The sequence below is a fragment of the Argentina silus genome (genome assembly GCF_951799395.1).
Source record: "Argentina silus genome assembly, chromosome: 1".
Classification (NCBI taxonomy): Eukaryota; Metazoa; Chordata; class Actinopteri; order Argentiniformes; family Argentinidae; genus Argentina; species Argentina silus.
Genome location: NC_139655.1, coordinates 17,223,282 through 17,243,251, shown reverse-complemented (window position 1 = coordinate 17,243,251; position 19,970 = coordinate 17,223,282).

Sequence of the window (19,970 nt, the reverse complement as noted above, 5' to 3'; positions counted from 1 at the left end):
CCCTCTCAGAGAAGGAACTAGCCTTTTTTCTCACAGATCGACTGGATAAGGTATTTTTCAGCACTGCCCAGAGAGCTGAGGGAGGGATTGGATTTTCAGTTTAACCAAGTCATCACTGATCTCAATTAACAGAAAGGGTATGCAGGATGTTTTTCAGCATTTTTGTCTTAATGCAAAATGGAGGCTAAATCTGTGTTTAATGGGGGTCACTGCTCTATTGACTGCCAAGAGCCAATGTTTCAGTGTCTTAACTCAAATGACGATGTTAGGTTTGTATGAGATAAGGTGATCTATTTTCAGCAAAACTGACGAGGGTCCAAACACAGGCTTATTGGCAATTTGTGTCGGTGGTAACAGGTGAGCTGGGGCGTTGTCTTGGCTGCGTTCAGATGGGTAGAGTAGCAGTAATAGAGGCCCCCGCCAGCAGCCGTTTGCGCTAGGACTGGTTTTTATGGTTAAAATATAGCCCAAGGAGTCTGGACTTTTACGTAGTAGTCCAATATGATTCAAAAGACTCAATAACATTCACAGGCTGAGAATATACTGTATGTTACTCATGCAAGCAGTAGAATGGGAAGAAAAGGAAAATGGAAGGTTTTTGACTGCAGCAAACTATTAACCAAGAAACACAAACCCAAGTTCTGATTCGGGCCGTTGGTGTGTCATTGAGTGGGTAAGGAGTTCTCTGCCTCCTGCTGGGAGAAAGCAACCAGTGTGAACTCAGGTTTCAGGCTTGTAACGATCTGATCCTTTACTGCCCAGGACAAATAAACTCCACGAAGACACCTCTTTGAAAAGATAAACACTCCTGCACGCACGCACGCACGCACACACACTCACAGACACACAAACAGATCAGGCTTAATCTCTGTATGGCTGGTCCAGGGTTTCCCCATTCCTGTTTTTTTTAGTATGTCCACAGCCATATATCAGGCCTACATAAAATTAAAAAAAAGATATCTGAGCAATTGGGCTGCTGCGGGTATTAGGGATCTAGCTGTTCCTAATCCTTGCAGCCCCCCTCTACTGCCCCTTTACTACCCCTTCTCCTAAGGTGGGCAACCTTTTGAGGGTGATAAAGGGAATGTCAAAACTGATAAAAAAATATAATATTCCTCAAAATTGAAAGAAAATCGGAAAAAAAAGTGTTTATAATTGTGTATATGATGACATCAAGAATCATATTACAGTAAAATAATTGTTTGATCTCACATTAAATAACACTTCTTATGACTGGTAACATGGTAAACCAGTTGCACTAGGTGAATGAGTGTGTGAGAGCCCTTCTCCTGTTCAGCCTTGAGAGCAGAGTAAATATTAACACTGACACACTCCTGTGGAAATACCTTACAGACTTACAGGGGCGAGGAGGAGGAGGAGTGGACCCAGATCTTGGTAAGCCAGGGGGTAAATGCTGGGCCACTCAACCCACCCTCTCACACACCCCAGGCCCTCCCCTATACACTCGCCAAACCCAAAACACTTGCAACCCTCTGATGACATGTTCCTTCAACACCTACCGAATATTCTCAAAGGCAAATACATCCAAGGTTTCAGCTGACAGCTTGTCCTTTGCCCCACCTATGCTCTCCCCCTACACGCACTTGACATATGTGCATGTGCGCTTATGTGCATGCACGCACACCCTAAATTGTCTTAGAATAAATAGAGGGAACTCACAGTAATAGTCTGTGTTGGTATGTCCTTCCCCCTCAAACAAACATTATTCCAATATTTTTCTCCCATTGTCCAATGAAATGTCACATCAAATAATGCTCTGTATTTACAATGTATATTGGTTCTTATTCCCATTTCCTACCATTTCTGTTCACTTTTCAAACTCTGTCCCTACATATAAAGGTAGAGCATGTGAGTAACTGATGTGAGGAGCTGATAAAATCACATCAGGTGCATCGGTTGAGAATGATCATATGACAAATACATGTTAAAGCTCAGAGTAGACAGAGTGCCTCTCTATTTATTATGTTTTCAGGTCTTAGCAGAATGTTCCATCAATGTGAGAAATATGACAGTGATTTCACCGACGCACTCTCAGGCTTCAGTACAGGTAGGTAGGTGTGTGTGTGTGTGTGTGTGTGTGTGTCTGTGTGTGTGTGTACGAGTATATCTTTGTGAATGTGTGTGTGTGTGTGTGTGTGTGTGTGTGTGTGTCTGTGTGTGTGTGTACGAGTATATCTTTGTGAATGTGTGTGTGTGTGTGTGTGTGTGTGTGTGTGTGTGTGTACGAGTGTTCCTTTGTGAATGTGAGCGACAGAGATGAGAGCAGGAGAGAGAGACGGGGCTAAAGGAAGTTCATTCTACGTATTTGTAGTCAGAGTGCAACATTTCGACACAAGCCTGATAATAGAGTCACCACACAGCACACAGGTTTAGGCGCTGAATGATGTATATGAGGAATGTAAAATAGTGTCAAATAAAAACACATCACCACAAACTGCAATGTACAACACTGATCAGCCATATCAAGCATACTGTAATAAAAAAAATCTACACATAAAGGTTCATGTTCAAACAATTCAGTTTCATTATCCTCTGCATTGGAGTTAGGAAACTCTCAAGAATAACACACCTTATAATGCAATTTGAGCTGAAGTGCAGGCCAAACCACTGTATTCTTCTAGCCACTAGTGTTAAGGTACTGTAACAACTCCTTATAAAGTAGGATCAATTTAGAGCCACCAACAATCTATCAATTTAACATCCAGCAACACTTTACTTAAAGATCTGCTCATAAACTGCTTATAAGTGATTATCACATAGTTTATCAACCATCAGAAAGCAGTTTTTCAATCATTACTGTATACATAACATTTATAAGACACGTATTATCAATAGTAAATGGATGTTCAGTATATGTATATACAGTGCATTCCGAAAGTATTCAGACCCCTTAACTTTTTCCACATTTTGTTATGCTACAGCCTTATTCTAAAATGGATCACATTTTTTTCCTCATCAATCTACACACAATACCCCATAATGACAAAGCCAAAACAGGTTTTTAGAAATGTTTGCTAATTTATTACAAATAAAAAACTGAAATATCACATTTACATAAGTATTCAGACCCTTTGCTATACTACTCGAAATTGAGCTCAGGTGCATCCTGTTTCCATTGATCATCCTTGAGATGTTTCTACGACTTGATTGGAGTCCACCTGTGGTAAATTCAGTTGATTGGACATGATTTGGAACGGCACACACCTGTCTATATAAGGTCCCACAGTTGACAGTGCATGTCAGAGCAAAAACTAGGTCATGAGGTCAAAGGAATTGTCCGTAGACCTCCGAGACAGGATTGTGTCGAGGTACAGATCTGGGGAAGGGTACAAAAAAATGTCTGCAGTATTGAAGGTCCCCAAGAACACAGTAGCCTCCATCATTCTTAAATGGAAGACGTTTGGAACCACTAAGACTCTTCCTAGAGCTGGCCGCCCGGCCAAACTGAGCAATAGGGGGAGAAGGATCATCGTCAGGGAGGTGAACAAGAACCCAATGGTCACTCTGACAGAGGTCCAAAATTCTTGTGGAGATGGGAGAACCTTCCAGAAGGACAACCATCTCTGCAGCACTCCACCAATCAGGCCTTTATGGTAGAGTGGCCAGACGGAAGCCACTCCTCAGTAAAAAGAACATGATAGCCCGCTTGGAGTTTGCCAAAAGGCACCTAAAGGACTCTCAGACCATGAGAAACAAGATTCTCTGGTCTGATGAAACCAAGATTGAACTCCTTGGCCTGAATGCCAAGCGTCACGTCTGGAGGAAACCAGGCACAACTCATCACCTGGCCAATACCATCCCTACAGTGAAGCATGGTGGTGGCAGCATCATGCTGTGGGGATGTTTTTTCAGCAGCGGGGACTGGGAGACTAGTCAGAATCGAGGGAAAGATGAATGGAGCAAAGTACAGAGAGATCCTTGATGAAAACCTCCTCCAGAGCACTCAGGACCTCAGACAGGGGCGAAGGTTCTCCTTCCAACAGGACAACAACCCTAAGCACACAGCCAAGACAACGCAGGAGTGGCTTCGGGACAACTCTCTGAATGACGCTTGTAGCGTCATACCCAAGAAGACTTGAGGCTGTAATCGCAGCCAAAGGTGCTTCAACAAAGTACTGAGTAAAGGGTCTGAATCCTTAATAATAAATTAGCAAACATTTCTCAAAACCTGTTTTGGCTTTGTCATTATGGTGTATTGTATGTAGATTGATGAGGAAAAAATGTGATCCATTTTAGAATAAGGCTGTAACATAACAAAATGTGGAAAAAGTGAAGGGGTCTGAATACTTTCTGAATGCACTGTACCATCCAATCATACCTAGATAATGAACAACATGCACAAGTACAAATAAAATGATGTAATCGTGTTAATACAGTAAGTGGTTTATAAGCATATCCTCAGCTAAAGTTACCCACTTCCCTTAGCCTCTCTCTTGCTCTCCCCTTTTCTCCCTGTCTGCACCTTTGCCCCCACTCCCAGTTCTCCTGGCTGTCCTGTTGACTTTGACAGTTTGCTGAGTGTGGTGATGTTTTTCCTCCACAGATCCTCATAAAGGGGTCCTGCCTGTCCACTGACGTAATGAGAAAACATGGCCACAGGGCCTCAGAGCGTGTGTGGTCAAGTGCACAGGAAAAATAAGGGACAGTTTTAACAAATAACAATATTATTGCTATTTTCAAGGCCAGACTTTTTAAGCGCAACTGATGGTCATGAACATGCCTCTATTACTGTTACTCCACCCACCTAAGTGCAGGTGAGACAGCTCTCCAGTGCTGTGGTAATTTCACCTGTTACCGCAGACACAAATTGCCAATACGCCTGCGTTTGGTCCTGCGTCTGTTTTGCGCCAGCTGAAAACAGAGCCCTCTGTACTTTTTTTTTTTTTTAAATAGCAATAGTTGGTAATTTAGGGTTAGTTCAATCACAGGATTGAAAGAGCACATGGTGGATGATAGATGCAGGAAAGGTTGATACAGCCAATGTCAATAAATGGATAGCCATGCCACTGTGGCTCACACACAGGATTTCAGACTAAATCATGGCTAAAATCCTGCATTTCCAACATATCCCACAACAAATCCGGCGATTAGTCGGTAAACACTATCATTCTTAATCTTCAAATCTTGTTTGTCAAGAGAGGGCAACATCATGATGCAACTGGAAAGCCAATTAAGATACACTTTCCATCTGTTCTGCCCCCCCCCCCCCCCCCCCCGCCCCCCACCTCTCTCTCTCCACACGAATGAATGGGCTGCTTCTCACACCCTTTCAAATGACATAATATGCTGTCACTTACTTGTCACACTTGTCTGTTTGTCAAAGTTAGCAGTCAGAGCTTTTCCCTGGCAGACATGTTAATCATACCCACAGCTTCATGCAGGGATTTTGTTGTGGAACTGCCCAAAAAAAAAAGGTTTGTGTTTTCATGATCATTACTCTCAAATGCTCTAATTCCACTGCATGTTTTGAATACCATCTTACGGCAGTGGAACACCCATCTAATTTAACCTTTGGTCGCGTGACGTAGCCAAACTCCCAGCACGACTGACTCCTGTTGACTGCTGACCCTTGGGAGAGAAAGAGGGAGGTGAGAGGTTCTAAGTGGAGAAAACAGAAGAGTAGAACTCGCTGTGGGAACAGCCTGGAACCCAGGGCCTTCAAACCATTAAATAATATCAATTAACGGGGAACTGGGGGATTGGGGTTAATCTGTCCCCAGAGAGAGAGAGAGTAAATCAGAGTGGAAAAAGAAAGGGGGAGACAGAGAGAACAGGGGTAGGGATTGTAAAGGGCTGGGTGGAGGGAGAGGGTGGGAGGGGTGAGAGCAGGATGTTGAGATGTACAAAATAGACAATTTGTGATCACATTCAGTTGGCACTTTAACTTTAATGAGATGTAATCTGCAATGTGTATTCTGTGTTATTATTACAACATTATTAATTACTACAGAATGAAGAATGAAGGTGCAATGTGAGGTGATATATCAATACAGGTCAGAGAGACAAAGTACATAACACTTCCCCACAGCAGCAGTGACACTTTAGGTGGTACCCAGGGATTAAGACATTAACACAACACAAAATCTCACAACTAATCCCACAACTAGGAAATGCATTAATTTGTATTCAATTTGTCCTAAGATTTTAGTGGGGGAAGAGGGAGCAAGTGTAATTTAACACCCAAACCCTGACCACTCCACTTTTCTGAAACCTCCCCTTCTATTACCCTCAGACATAGACATACTTGGAATACAGATATCACAAAAAAATTGGAATATTTTAGATATTTGGTGGGTTTCAGGGCTGCATTTGCAGGTGGCACCCCCCTTTTAAGTCTATGGAGATGGGTGGTGGGTAATAGAGCAGTGAGGTAAGAGGATTATGATCAATATTGGGTTGGGGCTGTGGGACGAGAGAGAGAGAGAGTGAGAGAGAGAGGGACAGTGAGAGAGAGGGTCTATAGACTCAGGAGTGATCATTGGGATAGGCTAATCAAGGTTCGAGGGCTCTCCCCTCTCACTCAGCCCATGTGCCTTCAGCTCTGGATCACCATAATAGGGACCAGCAGGATGAGGGCCAGTCTGATGCTGGAATAACAGCCATGGGGAGTCAGCAGGGATTCACTCATCTCCAACCCGCAGTGATGTGTTTTAGGATGGACAGAGATTGGTAGGGTGGGAAAGAGAGCAGAGGGAATAGGAGGGGGGGGGTCAAATCCTGAGCTCTGGGAGGGGGAGATTGGAGGATCCAAAGGTAATGGATAGGGATTGAGAGAGGAGGGGTTGAAGGTGGTAGTAGAGAAGCTTATGGGGCAGAGAAAGAGGGAGGGGTGTCTAGAATATCAAATACCTAAGTGGAGGCTGGTTTGGAGATCCATAGACATTAAAGTCTATGAACGTGTCTGAAGGCCTTCAAACTTGAATAAAAGCTAGGTAGGAGAATAGCAGGTAAACTAAACCCTTGGGCTGAAACTAGAGCAGACCTGAGAATGAGATAAACCCTCCGTCCAAAGTGAACACTTCCCTATTCCAAAATCAACTCTCTCTCTTTACTGAACCTGAAAAATGTCTCCTGCAATAAACAGCCACCCTCAGGAACCAAAGAACCAAACTCACCATATCAGAGCGAGATCCGCCTCTGACCAAGATGCTTTCCATGAGCCAATTAACCGCCGCTTTGGGATCAGTCTCGACTCTCATTTGCCAGCCAAAACGGCTCAACTGCTCGACTCTGGCGTTATGAACCCACTCCCACCCACTCTTCGCACCCCACCCCTCCCCATCCCCAAATGCTGCACCCAAGTCTTTAACCATCCCTTTAATTCAGACACTTTGAAGTATCCCAGGCTGTGGAAGGGGAGGCACTCAATCAATTACAAATTAAATAATCTCCTTATGATATTCCAAGGTTTCTTCAAGCGGAGAGTAAATGCTGGGGGAGATTACTGAACCCAAATCAGTTTTAGCCGCATCTAAAATGACAGAAGGAGAATCAGCACAGGCAATGCTGGGAAAAAAAATACAAAAATAAAGATTATGTTGAACTGTGTCACCAGCGAACATTGCAGCAAAATCCTTAACCTGATCCACAGGGAGAGAGGTGGAAATGGATTATTTCAAGCCCCATTTAAAAGTACCCTGGGTTATTTAAAGGGTTTTGGCTCCCATAAGAGAAAACACATACATGACAAACATCTGTGTAATGTATCTGTGTGACTTATCTGTAAAAGTACACAGTCAAAAACAATGAGAAGCATCATGTCAAGGCTGCGAATCCGACTAAACTCACTGCGCACAAACATACACCCTCAGTTTCTCTTTCTCTCACTGTCACTCTCTCTCTCGCATTAACAGTCCAACTTGCAACGCAGTCGCTCGTTTGAATCGTGGTTGTTGTTTTTTTGTTGATAATTCTTGTTGCTTATGGTGATGTTTGCTAATGACAACTTACCCTTACCTTAACGACTCAAAGTAAATGCCTAATACTGCCTAACCATCACACGTTGTAATTCACGTAACTCTCAGGCGACATATCTACAGTCATCTTTGACGTGCTAATGCCTTACCCTGACCTTTAAAGGGATCCGTGCACCGAAGCGTGACATTTCTCACTAGAGCGGAACAACACATATATCTTGCCATTTTCTGTGCTTCTGATAGTGTACAGGTGATTCATTCATGTACACTGCACTGTTTGAAGAAAGTGACTCAAAACATGCGTATTGCATTTTGAAACCATAAAAAGTGGTGTACCTAACCTAATATCTGGTGTTTGAATGCAATACAAGTGTTATGATACACTGAATGTGAATGAAGACACCATTGCATTGCAAAAAAACACCCAAAGTGCTTAATTCTGAATTTTGGTGTAGAGAGAGTGTGGCAAGACAGTGCTTTGAAAATACATTTGGGTTTTTGGACGCACTTAAAAGCAACATCCAAACACGGTTTGCATGGTATGTTTTGCCAGTCTGTGTCATCCATTCAATCAAATGCCGTAAGTGAACAGTCAATGATAAAATTAGCTCTGAGAGAGAAAACAAGTGCAGTGTCATAATAATCATATTAGCATATAAATAAATATAGATTAAATAATACTATAATAATCTGTAATGATAGGGCTTGAGCACTGATTATTTGTTCTTCATGCAACCATGCAACCCCCTACTTTAAACAGAGATTTACCACTTAAGTGCAAGTTTGTAAGGTTTACATAGGCCAGGATTACCAAACTCCGTCTGTCTCAGCTTTGCAGGTTCAAAACCATCCATTGTCTATTTATAAACTGGGTCCCTTCTCCATCTGCTACCCTATTGTACCTTTCTATTATCTTAAAGTTACATTATGGAGGATTTCCCCCTGGGACTGCTCTTGAGCCAGAAGGAATACCCTAAATAGTTATCTTATTGGTCAAAAAGAGGCACACCTCCCAATGTCCATGAGCCTATACTTATCTTGCAAAAGTTTGTAGCCCTAAAACTATGAATTGTGTACTTTATAATACGGTAAGAAATGTATTGAAATTAAATCATGGGATTTGAAAACAATACATTCAACACTCAGGCAATTTGCAATTAAACTTTCATAGTGTATCTTTAATATAAATAAATAACAATAATATATAGAGTACTCACCCTACCTGTAATAGGAGGCATTCAAAAGTGTGGACACTCAGCCTTCTCTCCCAGTCTGAGAGAAGGGAGCATGAGGTCAAGTAGTCCCCAACATTGTTGCTTTTTAGGCCTTCATACTACTTATAGTTGCAAGTGACCATGTACTTGGATTCATTGATAGTTCCCATATAACTGTTATACTGTGCATGGATATGCTAATTTGTTCCTTCGCTGCTTGTGAGTTCTTAATCATAGTTTGTATTTCTCCCTAGTATGGTAAACAGTCAATACTGCCTTAGTCCTTTTTGTTTGGTCAACTTAAAAATGCCTATGCTTCATGCATACATGGCAATATTGTCAGGCATTTTGCACATCAAACAAACAATGAAAACCAGGATTGAAAAGAAATTGACAGTTAACTATACCATGGCATATAGCAGATTGTAGGTATATTGATGTACACAGGAACTATCAATTAATCTAAGTACTTATTGGTTATGCACACACACACACTTGTTTCTTGGGTACACTCTACAACTGCACAACTGCATTCTGTCAGCATCAGTGGCAGAGGTGTGTCCATAAAGTTCTGGTCCAGCCCTGATTGGTATTTTTTGTTGTTTGTTTCTAATGTCTTTGTTTGTTTGTTTTTGTTCTTGCATATGTAAAAAATGTAAAATGGAGCATAAGAAATTGCTTGTATGATGTATACCATAAATGCTTCCTAATAAACATTGAAACAGAAAGTGACATGGATAAAAAAAAAAAGAAATAAGAGATAAAGAAAGATAGAGATAAAAAGCATGTCAGTAATGTGCTAGTTTATTGATTCATACTGTTTGAACTCTTGCACAAAACTCTGGACTGGGTCTTGGTATCCAATGTTTCGGTTTGCGTCTTATTTTTCTACTTTTGAATTGATATTGGTCTCATTAAGGTCTTGAAACCATGGGTCTTGATCTTAGTCAATATGGCTCCAGTCTTGCCTCCATCTCTTATGTAGAGCAATCAGGTAAATCATCCAGCAAAGCCAATGATGTTTGGCTCTTCACACCAAGGCCTCATCAGCATTGAATCTCCAGTCTCCAGTCTCTGCTCAGGCCTTATTAGTGTTCACCTCTCTGGCCTGAAGCCCTTATTTCATCTTGACTGTTGTTTCTGCTGCTGCAAGCTCAACCATCACTCCACATTGATCGGCCTTTCATCCCCAAAGTCCCACCTGTATACCTGGCTAATTCTCCCTCTCGCCCTCTTCATCCAGATTGAGAGGGGGTACGAGAGAAATCAATAATAGGGCCAAGTGGGTGGGGTCAGGGGTCTACAAGGTCCTTGACAAGTGTGTCGAGGGATGGACGGAGCGATGTGTGTGTGTGTGTGTGTGTGTGTTTCAAGGGAAACAGAATGGTCAAGGCTCTCAGGCAAGCGACAGGCTTGTCAGGGATCAAATTTATGACCATTGATCGTGATGTGTACAGTATGTGTGTGTGTTTATAAGAGTGCGGGTGTGCCTGTGTGTGTGGTGGACTATCTACTAGGAGGTGAAGAATGAGTTTGTGTGTCTGTCTGTGTGTGTGTGTGTGTAGTGTCCAGAGTCATCAGATCATCAGCATTATACCCAAAGAGCCGAAAAGACTTAGAGAGATGAGGGGCCTTGCAACAAACGGTGGCTGATCCATGTGTCTATCCATCCATGTGTCCATCCATCCATCCATGTGTTCATCCATCTGTCTATCTGTCTGTCTGTCCATATCTATCTTGGGAGTGTGTACTCTACCATCCTGTTACTCCAGTGCTGGTGAATATGCAGTACTGTAACCACACAGCTCTGCCGATAGCTCATCTGTGATTGCCTCAATTAGCGCTTAGTTTAGCAATCTCCCGCTGCTGCCCAATTTGGATGTTTTTTCCTGCAGTGTTTAATTCCAAATCAGCAATCGTTCACTATAATCTCTCCAGTCTCGCTTAATCACCCAGCTTTGCTAACCAGGAATCAGCTCATTCTACTCTCAGAGGACAGTGAGTGTGTAACTGCGTGTGTGACGGGGGGGGGGGGGGGGGTGGGGGTGCACCTGTGAATTAATCAAAATGTATAGAATAATACATGCAAGAGTTTCAAGAGAGCAAATAATTGTTGTGTGTCAGTGTAACATATACTACATTACATAATGGTGAAAATCATAAAACATAGACAAATATTCTTTCAATGGATTTATTTCTATTACTTACAAAAAAACCTCAGTTTAAACCTTAGACAAAGTTTGTGCGTACGCGCCTACGTTTCAACTTACATGCTGCAGAGGTGGCATATACACTAGTACTGTTATGGGGGAAGGGGGGAGGCAGAGGAGAATCCATTTGCAATTTAAATGGAAATTTAATGACCCCATGGTGGCAGTGAATTAGCCTGCTGATCAATTGATCATGTCAAGGACAAATAGGTAAACAAACATGTCCATTAGCTCTGCACCTCCTCCTGCCCCCTCCTCCTCCCCCATCTCCTCCCTGCTGGGGAAGAGTGCTGGAGGATCACAAACAGAGAGGATGGGGGGTATGAATGGGGTAGGTGGGAGAGTCAAACAAGGCCTTGCCTCACTTGAATTGGCTCTGACACACACACACACACACACACACACACAATCCCCCACAGAGACAGACCTGCCCACCTCTTTACACAGGCAGTTGGGCCCAGCAAGGCTCCTTTGAGAGGTAGTGGAGAGGGATAGCAGAGTAGGCAGTGAGGGTCTCCAAGCACAAGCTGTGTGGAACCAGACCTGCTGCCAGACGCCACCCAATCTGCCCCCCAAATCAGAGGCATCTGTGAGAGAATGAGGTGGATATCTTGGTGTGGTGCCTATGTGTTGAAGCAGTGTGTGTGTGTGTGTGTGTGTGTGTGTGTGTGTGTGTGTGTGTGTGTGTGTGTGTGTGTGTGTGTGTGTGTGTGTAAGCTGCCAATTCCAGAGAATCCATGCACTTTATGAGCTGGAATCAGAGGATGGGTTTGTTGCTTGAATATTGATAATTATATATAATTGCGGGTTACTGCTGTAGCAACACAAGCCTTTAGATCTTTTTAAAAGGACTGTGATATATTGTGACAGTTAATCATTGAATTAAATGTAAGAATTCCACAAAATGTGTGTATAGGCACAGATTCAAGTACAGTATGAACATTTCACTGCAGATGAATAGAGTTGGATACATGGTGATATTTTATAACATATATGTGTTGAAATATTTGAAACGTGAACTATTTTCCTCACCCCTCAAGTCATGTTTTGAGAAATGAAGACCAAATTTAGTGTGAATCAAAATATTGAACCAGTCACTGGCGAGGTCCACAATTAACCAATCAATAAATGGTGAATATCCTTCTTCTCTTTCATTAGTCACAATTGCTTCATTCTATCATCTGGACGTTTTTTTTATTTTTTTATTTCTCTCTGAGAACTCACTCAATCTTTTAACATAATTTACCCTAATGGGACACAGATAAAGACTTTCTCTGGCTTGAATGCTTCAGCCATTTTGATTACCGCAGAATGGCTGAAGCATCAATAAAACTCCTATACAAAGTCAATCAATGCGTATAATCAGACTTAAAAGATAAGTTTAGGTTCTGAAGAACTTTTCAACCTGCACTGTTTGTTCATCAGGCATAGAGACCTCTTTGAGAGGTATTTTAGGGTTAACCTATGCCTATGTTTTTAAGTGAGTTTTGATATGGAGTATGGTGAGCTGAATTCAAATGATATGCCATAGTAGGCAAATCTCCATCCATCGATCACTCGATGTGGATTTTTTTTCATGTTGCCCCATGCTTGCTCAGCTAATACAAAAATGTCCACAGCCCAACTTGGAAGCTGGATATCATCCCCAGCCTTTAATGGCAAGGACATATTGAAAGGTATTTAAAAATTATATTAACTATTTTTATAAGTTTCCTATACACTATGCTCCCCAACAACATTATGGGAATGGTGTCAAAACTGTACAACTAGCCTCCATCACACCTGTTACACAGATATGACACACCAACATGTTGCCTCTATGATGCAGCTACTATGACCTGTCTAAAACACAGTGAATGAAACAAGAACAAAGTCACATTACATGAGACAGTAGTTTAATACAGGATGACATTTTTACCCAGGGACAAGAGGCAAAAATGCAAAAAAGCTTTTTAAAAGGGCCATTTGTAAAACAAGGAGTTTAAACCCAGATTACAGGACAACAATAAAACAATCCCTGTATGTTCATTCCCGTAATACACTGTGAAGAAGAGGATTTATATTTATTGTGGCGATGCAGAGCATCAGGCTGCCTCACTGTGAAACATTTGCTCCCAGGCCAGGTATAATCCCTGTGTGGGGAGGATGCTTAGCCAGTGATGAGCTGAAGATTTAGGAAGTATTACCACTTGCCACCAAGGGAAAACGTCCTTCAATCCAGTCTATATCTGTGGTTTGGTGATGATTATCTTCTTCCTCTCCACACTCTTAAAGAGTTGGATTTCTTCGGATTGGTTTAATTGGCTCTAATGACTAAATTGCTCTAGCTAAGCTTCATTAGCTTACAGCATTAGCTCTATTAAGTGGGGAGGGAGCCAGGGGCAGATAGTCATTCTGAGTGTTGATGAAGGCATCATAAGGGCAGAATCCAAATGGAACTTTTGTAAAAGCATATGTCTCTGCTTATGATACATGCCATTTATATATGCCATTTAGCTGATGCTTTCATCCAGAGTGACTTACATTGCAGTGAGTGCATTTCAGTATATATGGTCCCAGCAGGAATCAAGCGCCATGCTCTACCAACTGAGCCACAGAGGACTGTGACAATTTCTACTTCAGTGACAAGTGCATGTTCTTCTCAAGATAATGTCTAACCTGTGATACAATAAAAGCAAAACACTTTAAATGGTGTTTCAATGTTTTGTCTGTGTGAGCACAGGAGTCAGAACAGCATCACTGCAAAGTGTCCAAATACACTGTGTACTGTAAGTACATTAGCACTAGTGCAATTTAAGCACATTTTCAGTAATAATACAGTCATTTTCCTGCCTCTAGCTGGTAGGTCTACTTCCCCTAACCTCCACAGTGCTCACTAAAACCCTCACCACATGAGCCTCAATTCTCTAACCCAGATTAAGGTCTGATATTCTAAAGAGGAGCCGATACAGTAGGATTGGAAGTTAAGACAGATGTTGTAGGGGAGGGATTCAGGCTCAGGGGGCAGAGGGCTTTGCTGGGAAACATACTGTCAGCGCTGGGTAGATTCACCCCTATGAGCCCATTCCTTTAATTCGGAGAGGAATATGGGCGAATTAGGGCATGCCCCTATCTATATTAGCAGCGTGGAGTGGAGGACAGACAGCATTAATACCATATCTGTGGTGGATCAGGGAATTCTTGTCGTCTCTACTTTATCACTGTGTGTATCTTGGCTCATTCTAGTTCCAGATTGTTACTGTCTTGTATACCTGGACCTAGCCTGGTTAGGTTCCCCTTTGGGCACTGACACCCCTCATCCAATATCTATTGATGGGGTTTTATCAGTGTATGTCACTCTAAAGTAAAAGCATCTACTAAATTAATATCATATTGTCATGGTCTGGTGAACAGAGGGCTGAAGGCTACAATATTTGAATCACAGGTCAGATGATATTTTAAGAGAAGGGGTTAGAATAAGTTATTTACACTTTACACAGCACCTTAACCAAGCACTGTAAGATAATACCCAAATGATGTTCACACTTTTTAGCAAGACGACTTCTACTGCTATGAGAATTTATGTCTTGCTTGGGTGAAGCTGAGACATCTGTGTTAACCCTTCCCGTGGTAACGACATATCGCTGAGTGTATCTTAAATCTAGAAGCTATTTCTATGCTTTTGTCAGTTTTGACACATTTATCTTTGTGTCTGGAGCAGCTCATGCTATCAAATTTCTCATTGGGGGATTGATAAAGCACTGTGTTATCTTATCCTGAACAGATTATAATTATAACTATAATTCACCAACCTCATTTCAGTTCTACGGGTGAGTGCCCAATGGATGAATATTACTGCATTGGAACCAAAGAAAAAATCAATAGGAGCTTCTGTCAGGATACGCTAGTATTCCCCAACCTGTGCCCCCCTAACTGTGCACCCCACCCCAACCCCCCTCTCCTCTGGCCCTCCTTATAAACTGCTACACTGACTCAATAATAATCACCCAATCAGGGTTGGGATTCAACTGCTTCAAAAACTTCAGGACTAAATGCCAGGGCAGCTACTATACAAGGATCTAAACAGACATTGTTCAAACTACTGTACACCGTAACTCTTGGTCCTATAATGGGCTGGACCGACGCTATTGTTTTCAAATGTTCTCGTGGCTCTGGGGGAAGACAAGATGTAAGAGCAGGTCAGGATTATTAATGAACATCATATACTGTAGGATAACGACAGTCGTATAGTACCCTGTGTCAGGATGCACATTAGCTCAGTTGATGTACTGTATGGTCCTGTCCTGTTGTGGTTTATATTTTTATTTGGTTCACAATGACCACTGAATTTGATTATTTGAGTGTGGATGCAACAGATATGAAAACCTGTAAAACCTGAAACTCAATCTGTAAAAACTATACACGTATGCATCATTCTACGCTTTTTGTTTTTGAGGTTACCAGGGGCAATCTTCTAACTGATGGTAAAAGCTTGTCAGTAATGGTTAGTTTCTCCAAGAAACTCACTACTTTGGATCTTTAGCTCCTGGTTCAGCCCCAGAATGTGTGAGATTTTTTACCCTTCTCTTGTTTTTTCCCCTTTTCTTTTTTCTTTTTCGAAGCGAAGGTGGATTAAGGCAGAGGGGCTTTTGTTTAGATAAAGCGAGGGATTAGAGAGAGATTTGCCCCCATAAAGTTGTGGGCTTGATGGGCCTTTTATCCCTCCATGTCGCTAAAGCTGTGTTGCCTCTGGATTAGGACTATACAATGGGGCCCCTTGTGCTGAGGGATCGGGGCCAGAGAGAGAGAGAGAGAGAGAGAGAGAGAGAGAGAGAGAGAGAGAGAGAGAGAAGAAAAAGAACAGAAACAGGACAGACAGAGTAAGTAGGGAGAGGAAGAGAGGGAGTGAGAAAAGAAAAATAATGGGGTATGGGACATATGTAGAAAAAGCAGCGAGACAGAGGGAACGAGAGACAAGGGAGAAAAGAGGGTGATAGAAAAAAGAGAGAAAGGGAAAAAGAGGGGGAATTATACAGCTTTAAGGAAAACTGACAGGTTTAAAAACTTTTAGCGGGGGGATTTTGAGAGGAGATCCTGAGATCTTGTCACGAATAAAAGGATTTCAGGAGGATTCGGAGGCGTGGCGTTGTACAATAAACCAAAAGTGCCGCTGTCCCTTTAACACAGGTATCTAATTTGGAAAATAAAGCAGGGAAAAACGGGTTTAAGATGAAGGTGCTGCTAATAACGTGTCCAATAGATGGCTCCTGGCAAATTGCTTTGTTATTCTTGTCAAAAAGGTCTCCTGGAAGCAGTCGATTTTAAACTACACATCAAAATGATTAATTGCCCTGGGATGAACAGATGCTGAAATACCCTTGAATGGAGACGGGGAGGCTAAAGCTTGCTGGATTGCAGACCTAATGTATTAATGAAGTTGCAGAAACATCATTAGAACTATTAATTAGCTATTAGCGAGCAGTATTCACTGACAGTGAAACATGTTTTCCAGGCTCCTGTTTTTCTTCTAAAGTAAAACATAGGCTACTATTCAATCGTTTTCATGTAAATGAAATTGGGGGGCAATTATCCAATTGGCGAATTAAGTTCACAGTGCCTACTTACAGGCGTCATTCTTCACCTTTATCATCCTTTATTCTATAAAATATTGTTTCCATTCTTTAAATTACAGTATAGGCTATGAATGTAGACCATTTACTGTACGAGGATGGCAAACCACATGAAGATGACCATCCTCATGGATACATTTTGACAAGCGCACAGGACTTAAACTAGCCGATGACATGTCGCCAAAAATATGTGATGACATTTAAGATAGCTCCTCTGCAATGTAGGACCGTGGGGTTATAAATGGATGAGGTGGGGACTTTTGGCAGGGCTAGAGGTATTCTAATGGGAAGCTCTTGTGACACTTGACGTTTAAACCTTTCAGATGCGCTGGACAGTATAGTCGCGCTAAATCCACCGAAAGAGGCTTTGGGGAAGAGGCGCTGAGAGGAACTCTTTCTCGCTTTAATTGCTTTAGAAACGGTCTTCACAAAGAGACATTGCCCAGATTTACCTCCCGTTTAAGTTCTTATTTTCATTGGTTCACAAGTTAATCCTTTTTCTTTCTCAGACCTAAAAAACCGAGTGATACGAAGGCGACAGAAACTGGAGAGGGACACGAGTCCTACAAGCAAAACTTTTTAGTGTAGAAATGTAGGCCTACATCAAAAGTTTAAAATCCATGATCTATGTGTCATACCTAAATATGTAGGTCTAACAATGATAGCAATATGCTTATTATTATTATTATTATTATTATTATTATTATTATTATTATAGCCTAATTTAAGGTTGAAAAAGTGTCCATTCTACAATGTTAATTGACCCTAACCCTAACCCTAACCCTAACCCATATTTAGGCTTCAAGTAGACTTGCTTAGAAAAACGAATCTGAACAACGCGAATATAGAAATGTAACAAAACATCTGACATTGTCCCCAATTGGAGCACATAATTGAACTGCTAACTCAACCAATGGTTAGCCTATTTGCAAACGAAATATTAGGACCAACACAAGCGTTCAACTCCTGCCTTTGCACCAATCAAAGAAATCAGCAAATGACACGCTATTTAAGAAATTAATTGCGAGATGAAGAGTAACATTTTCCAATTCAAAAGCATATAGGGATCAAGACAATATTGTCGAGTTTTTCATTCACACCCTACTAGATAATACAGCCATCACTATTTTCTTGATTAGTCTCAATCATTTGAGTGCGTAACTCAAAAGTAACGTTCAATTCATGTTTTCAATATTAGAGATCTCTCTAATAATAAGATTAATCAGGAGTCATACAATATTAAAATCATATTTGGTTTACATTCAGACATTTCCATTAGTGCCTTATTCAAATAAGCTATATCAATCAAATAATATAGTGAAATAATATACTTATTATGAGTTGCAATACCTGCTGTGTATGTAACACCGCCTCACACACACGCACGCACGCACACACGCACACGCACGCACACACACACACACACACACACACACACACACACACACACACACACACACACACACACACACACGTTCACGAAAGTTACATTTTAAAAATGTGACACATCAATGGAGTTCAATTTAAGCTAAGTGTGTCCAGACAAATTCATCACGTCACGTATAAGAGGGGGCATTATAGCCTATAAAAATGAAATATTTCTGTCTACAATTCAAATTAAAAAATTAAAAAAAAAAAAACGTGACAGAGATACAACTGCGGTTAGTATGTTCACCCTGGCCCTCATTCCCCTAGAATCTTTAACAAAATATGCAAGCTTTACATTAAAGGCTACTTTGCGCTGCCCTTAATTCCCACCTAAACGGTTTTGCTCCGGGAGAAGAAATCTTCTCTAAAAACCCTTCAAGAAGAGAAGGGCATTATTGTTTTAATCCTCTTACCCGCAGTCATTTTAAGACAGGGGTTTTGGAGGCTAGGGTGGCGTCTTGTCTTCCCTATCCTATCCCAAATCCTTCAAGGCCGAGAGAGATTCTAAAGGCACTAGCCTGGCATCTATTAGTGATCTCTCCAAAGTCTCTCCACCGCGCTTTCTCCTCCAATGGCATGAGGAAAGCCGAAAAGCAAACAAAACCAACGTGAGGTAAGACTTGCATCCATGCACATCACGAATGGCAAAGTATTCGGAGGAATAGGACATTTATTTGCACCTTTAATGCACCTTTTATTTGTACAAAATACAAAAGTATACACTTTTTAATATAGCCTATCTTGCAATAGATTATATCTCTCAAATAAAACTGTAACAACAGTGTCAGTTTAAGTTAAAACTTTATTTTCTCTGTTTATAAATCAACTGAGTATTTTTTACAATATTAGAAATTGAGTCTATCGATCTCGAAAGATATATCTTGATTATAGATTAGAATCAATCATGTCTGATAGTTTTAATTTAGAAAACACATGATTCCTCAAAATCGATAGAAATGTTAAAAAGTGTAGGCTATAGGCTATGGTCTTTGAGAAATCATTGCCTATCCTTGTTTTTACACTTGTTTTCTCGAGGAGCTAAGCATTTATACTCTTCTTAATCCATTAATTGACTAAACGTTTATTATTTCAAACACATTCAACAACAAAAATATGTTGACCGACACATACATTTCTTAAGTTGATTATTTCGAAAATAAGTTGGGTCATTGGCCAGAAGTATGCTCGTATTCGAAAACAGATCCTCTTTATTTGATTGACAGCTTCAAGGACCACTAGAAAGCTTACATGACCTCACGGAGCACTCTTTAAAATCCTTCTTCAGCTCCTAGCCTGGTAGATGGCAGTTTCCCATGTTGAGTGCGAGACGCAGATCATTCTGACACGCGGATAGCAGCGCAGCGCGCGTTTCACACAAGGCATCCGAATTATATGGACTTGCAAGAGTTCGTGAAGAAGACGACACAATTGGACATTATTACACACAAGGAGACACAATTATAAGAATCAGAAATATACAAACTGCTTTAGATACGGGATACACGTTCATACGTCAAAACTTCCGAGGACAACTGTACTGTTTTGGCGAGAGGTAAGAACTTTGTCTTATTT